This window comes from Cucumis melo, chromosome 1 (assembly GCF_025177605.1).
Source record: "Cucumis melo cultivar AY chromosome 1, USDA_Cmelo_AY_1.0, whole genome shotgun sequence".
NCBI lineage: Eukaryota > Viridiplantae > Streptophyta > Magnoliopsida > Cucurbitales > Cucurbitaceae > Cucumis > Cucumis melo.
In genome coordinates, this window is record NC_066857.1 from 14,247,730 (window position 1) to 14,253,255 (window position 5,526).

Genomic DNA, 5,526 nt, shown 5'->3' on the forward strand with positions numbered 1-5,526 from the left:
CACACAATCCCTTTTCTTCTCCAAATGAATTCGTCCATTTCTTCTTCGGCGACTTTTTCTTCTCCGATGCCCGTTCCTTCTCCGAATAACAATCGCTGTCACCATTGAGCTTGTCGCCACTATTGTGATTTGGCGTTGGTTTTGGAAACCTTCTTCAACCTCTCTCCTTCAAAGGTCAATCGGCATCCTTGGCGTTGGTTTGGCAGAGAGAAAGTGATTGAGGAAGATCACAGATTTCTCATTGTTTTTCTCATCTTCTTTTCTTTTTCTGAATCCTTCCCATATTCATCTAAAGGCATGCTCATCCACTTTCTGTAGAGGTAAATTCGTATTTTACATTTTCCATTCTTCATCTTCGAATTTGATTTTCGATTTTCATTGGGTTTCCTTCCTTTGAGTTTCTGTTTCCCCGTTTCGTTCAATGGGAATGTTGCGGTTGATTGATTTGTTTTTTATAATTTTATGAACTATTCATATCCAACTTTAGGTTTTAGGGTCGAATCACCATCGCTCTCTATTTTCTCTTCTTCTTTGATAGTTCCGTCACTCTCTTCTTATGGATTGTTGGTCCATTTCTCTCCCTCTCGACGACGAGTTCAAGAAGCTCGTCAATCGTATGAACCCTCACAGGTTTCTTTTCTCTTTAATCTTCGATTTTCATTATGGGTTTTGTTTACTTTGTTTCTTTTCTTAAATGGGTTTTGTTTTCCAGGGTTACCATTGATAATGATTCCAGCAGAAAAGCTACTCCGATTAAGGTCTTTTTTTTTTCTACTTCAATTCTTATTTTCAAGATGGGTTTTGGGTTTTTTCTAATTGGAATTGAGTTGTGAAATTTTTCAGGTTGCTAGTGCTAATAAGCGAGGGAGTTTACTGGAAGTGGTTCAGGTTCTTAATGATTTTAATCTCATAATTTGTTGTTGTGTTTTGTTGATAGTTCAGGTTCAGGTTTTGTTGTGTTTTTCATTGGCAATCCTTAGATTTCTTCTCAAGGGTTTTGGAGTATCCAAGATTTCCTCTCAAATTATTGTAAGTACTCATTTTTCTAATCATTAATTTGCATTTGTAAGTACTCATTTTTCTAATCATTAATTTGCATTTTCCTCTTTTTTGGATTTCATTTAATTTAATTTCCTATGCATTTTCTTGTTTTAAATACTCTTTTTTCTCCGGAAATTAAAGGGGTCTTTTTAATTGTGTTTCTATGACTTTTGATTGTTTAGTTCAAAGTCCATGAAGTGTAATATAATTAATAGTATAACATTGTGCACCTTTTTTTTTCAAGTACTTCAATATTTGTGGAGTTTAAGGTTTGAAACTATTGATATTTGAAATAGTAATTGATGTTTTATCCCAATGACAAATGAACTTAAAGTTTGTGTATCATTACTCTATGTTAAATGTGTATCATTGTGCACCTTTTTTTTTCAAGTACTTCAATATTTTTGAATTTCTGGCATATATATATATAGTAAACTCTCAACACATTTTTCTAGTGAATTATAAAAATATATCTTGAAGGGGAACTGACTTGCATTCTGTGAATGAAACATTACTATATTCCTTAGATATTTTTCCTGTTAGGCAAGTTCCTCATGAAAATTCTTAAAACCATCTCTATCTAATGGAAATTGACCTATAATTGTAACAGAATTCTATATCTACACTGAGACATATGTCAGATGTAGTGACATGTTGAATTTCTAACTTAATATGTAAATATATAGTGATCTATTCGTGATTGTATGTCATGTGACTCATGTCTATGCTATTTCATATGACACGATGCTACACTTAATCTTTTGTATCATATTAAAATATTTATGATACTCTTAATCAGTTTTGGTACACTGGTATACTGCTTTTTTTTTTTTTTTCGAAAGAAAATATTAAAGTAAAATGATGTCAGAGGCTAATGAAATTCCTTTCCATTTGCTTTTGATGCCAACATTCTAGTATTTAGTCACTCCTAGAATCTTTTGAGGAAAAATTGTACTAATGTTTGTCTTTTCTTTTAGGCTGTGCTTGTGCATCCTGATAAAAATATGGGAAGCCCATTGGCGAGTGAGTCATTTAAGAAGCTTCAATGTGCATATGAGGTAATTTTCATTTTTTGTCTTAGCTTTCTGTTTCTTCAATCATATCTGCCGGAGAGTTGAGTGGCTTTCAAATCTATGGCCATTATCATCTCTTACTCATGTTTGCATGGGAAATTAGGTTCTTTCTGACTCTGTGAAGAAAAGAGACTATGATGAGCAATTGAGAAAGGAGGAATCGAAGACCAAAAGTATCTGCCAGAGGTCCCAGTCCTATGGGACTTCACAACAGGTTGTGCATAATTTTTGTACGATTGATGCTGGCATTTTATAGTTTAATTTATCCGTGTTCTCATTGAGTCATTCATGATAAATGTTCATTTGTTTCTAACTCAGATGAGATATATGGTAATTAGAAAGGAAGCTAATACTATTATACTAATAAAGATGGCAATTTCTTTCTGAATAGACTCTATAGGAGGGAGAGAAAATGAAGCATCTTCTAGGCATTAGTCAATCTTATTCTTGGGTTCATTATACTTTGAAGTTACGTCTAGACGGCATTATAAGATTTGAAGCATTTGCTAACATAGAGTCTTTGGAGTTGTTTGGGTTCAGAGTTGCCGTAGTTTGTGGTTATTGTAATTTGTGGGATTATATAATAGTTTTGTGGAGTTAGAATAGTTTGACTTTGGGGTGTAGGCTATTTTAGTCTGACTATATAGTTTGTTTTTGTGGTGAAGATTTAGTCATTGGTGGTTGGTTCATTGTACTGTAACTTGCCTGTTCAAGGCTCTTTGGCATTGGCTTTCTTGATGGAGCAATAAAGGTGTTGTAGAATTGCTCTTCATCACAATTCTCAGAGGATATGATGTATGTATATCTAAAAGGTAGGTGTAGGAAATATTTTTCATGTAACAACCAACAGGATGCCATATTTATTATTTATTCACAAAGTTCATTGTTGTTTCTAGTTTGTTGCCATATTTTTCAGTCAGGTTATGGCAAGGAGGAAATACCGCTGGCCCTGGTGTGGTGTTTTTTCTTTTGAAGATTAAAAAAAAAATCTTTGTGATATGTGGTTTGCTTGCTTTGAACGACCTTTTCTTCTCTTAAATAAGTTGGTTTCTGTTTTTTACATTTTTGTTTTGTTTGTGATATGGATACTTAGTTACGTAGGTTTCGGTTGCGAGACTTGCAATTATAACTAGGTCATAACATTGTTACTTATCAATTCAACCATCTTGATGTCTTTTACAGGGAGATATCACTAAACAAATGACTGCAATAGAAGAAATGGTTGCAAGTGAGTACAATTAGCCAGACCCTTATCTTTGTGACCAGATCTTGAAGATGGTCATTTGTGAAGCGTTCTAGTTTGCTATTAGTTGCAATTTTAGTTATTGCTCTCTCAATATATTCTTTTCCTTTCTTTCTTTCTTTTTTTCCAAAAGATGATCAGTGTATAATAATTAAGCTTCATAATTTCTTTGTATTTGGAGCCAAGTTGTATATAAATGTACACATTATTAAGATTTCATTTTGTATATGTACAAGTAAAGATTTCATTTTTAACTATTTGGTGTCATACAAAATGGACAATAATGCAAGGATTTAATAAAAATAAATTTGAAAAAACGACATTAAAGACAGCATTAATGTCGGTTAAAACAAAAATTAACCGACATTAAAGATAAACCGACATTAAAGGCCTTCAATAACACCTTCAAAGATGTCGGTTATAAACCGACATTGAAGCCCAACCGACATTAAAGCCCTTTAATAACGCTCGCAAAGATGTCGGTCGCCAAGTGACATTAAAGGCCAAATTTCTTGTAGTGAACATATCTTCATAGTAACTTTTTCTCCGCATAACAATAATTTTGAACAAATTTTAAATAATGTGGAATTATAATCACTTACTGATTTAAAATCTTGCAACCTTAAGTGCATCCAATCATATCGAGCTTTAGAAAGAATCACACTTTTTTTATGATCATACCTTTCTTTTAAACTTTGCCATAGTTCATAGGGATCTTTTATCGTAAGATATTCAATCTTTAATCCCTCATGAAGATGATGTCGAAGGAAAATCATGGCTTTCGCCTTTTCTTGACTTGAAGTTGTGTTTCCTTCTTTAATCGTTTCTCCAAGATTCATGGCATCCAAATGAATTTCAGCATCAAGCACCCATGATAAATAATAATCACCATTGATATCAAAAGCTAGAAATTATAATTTGGTAAGACTTAACATGGTAAACTATAATAAAGAACAAATAAACTAACTTATATTAGAAATTTAATAAACATGTCAAACATGCATTCTAAGACAACTTAGATAAATAGCATATTATGCACATGATACAAAAATCAATGGAACCCATATATAATAATTCAAAACATGCATGTTAATGTACAATAATTAAAATTACAAATAAAAATTACATATACATATTATGGAAAATTAACAACAATACACACCAAAAATGTTAATTTTACAACATACTTAAATAAATTGATAAAAACATTTAGATCATAAAAACAATTACAAAACTTATACTAATAGAAAATAAACAACTAAATTATAAATACAAATTATAAAGAACTCATAAACTTTACATAGATCTTAAAATAATTGATATAAGAACCAAACATAAACGATCATATAAATCATAATCTTATCATGAACTAAAAATATTTTTTAACAAACAATAACCATGTAAACGTAATATGTAAAATTACAACATGCAATAGGTATAAAATATTACATTCTCAAACATTTAAGCTATACATGATGTATACATGGATTGTTTCATGCAATATTCACAAATACAAAAAAAAAAACAAACTAATATTATAACCTACCTTTTGCAAATAATAAAATTGTAAAGTGTCGTGCTGATAACGTGTTATGAAATAAAGGATAATGAAACAAACAAAAAGAAAATAGAGAAGAGAGGAAGAATAGAAGACAATTGAACTCAATTGTGGTGTGTCTTACAAAGGCACCATACTCCTCTATTTATAGGACATATTATGGTATAGGTTACATTATGGAATTCAATGGGATGGATGTTACAATATGGAATTGAATGTGAGAGTTATATGAAAATTGTAACTTATGTAGGTTATGGATATCTACATTTATAACATATCATTATATTTACAATATTTTTCATATTGATGATTAAAAGCATTTTCAAACTATTTTAAAAAAAATATAAGTTCTTTTGTTGGAAGGAACTAACAGTTTTTGTTCAAATACTATCAACAAATAAACTTTTGTTAAGAGTAATTTCAAAACTTTTTAAAAGTTTAGAGGTATTTTCTAAACAAAACTTTGATAGTTTCTATCTAAAATTAGCGACAATGTTATATTTTAACTCATTTTGGAAGTTCAAGGGTATTTTTTAAACTTTTAAACTTTTATAATACAAATGGTAAATTTTAGGGATATCTTTTATAATTTAACCTATAAATTATAATAA

General features: G+C 30.5%; 1 long non-coding RNA gene across 1 annotated transcript; it reads left to right on the top strand.

Annotated features, from left to right (window-relative positions):
* The first annotated feature begins 2,000 nt into the window (after positions 1-2,000).
* Positions 2,001-3,353, top strand: LOC127150923 (uncharacterized). The gene is made up of 3 exons (XR_007823504.1): positions 2,001-2,099; positions 2,218-3,066; positions 3,297-3,353. It is a non-coding gene; the product is annotated as an uncharacterized LOC127150923 (long non-coding RNA).
* The last annotated feature ends 2,173 nt before the right edge of the window (positions 3,354-5,526 follow it).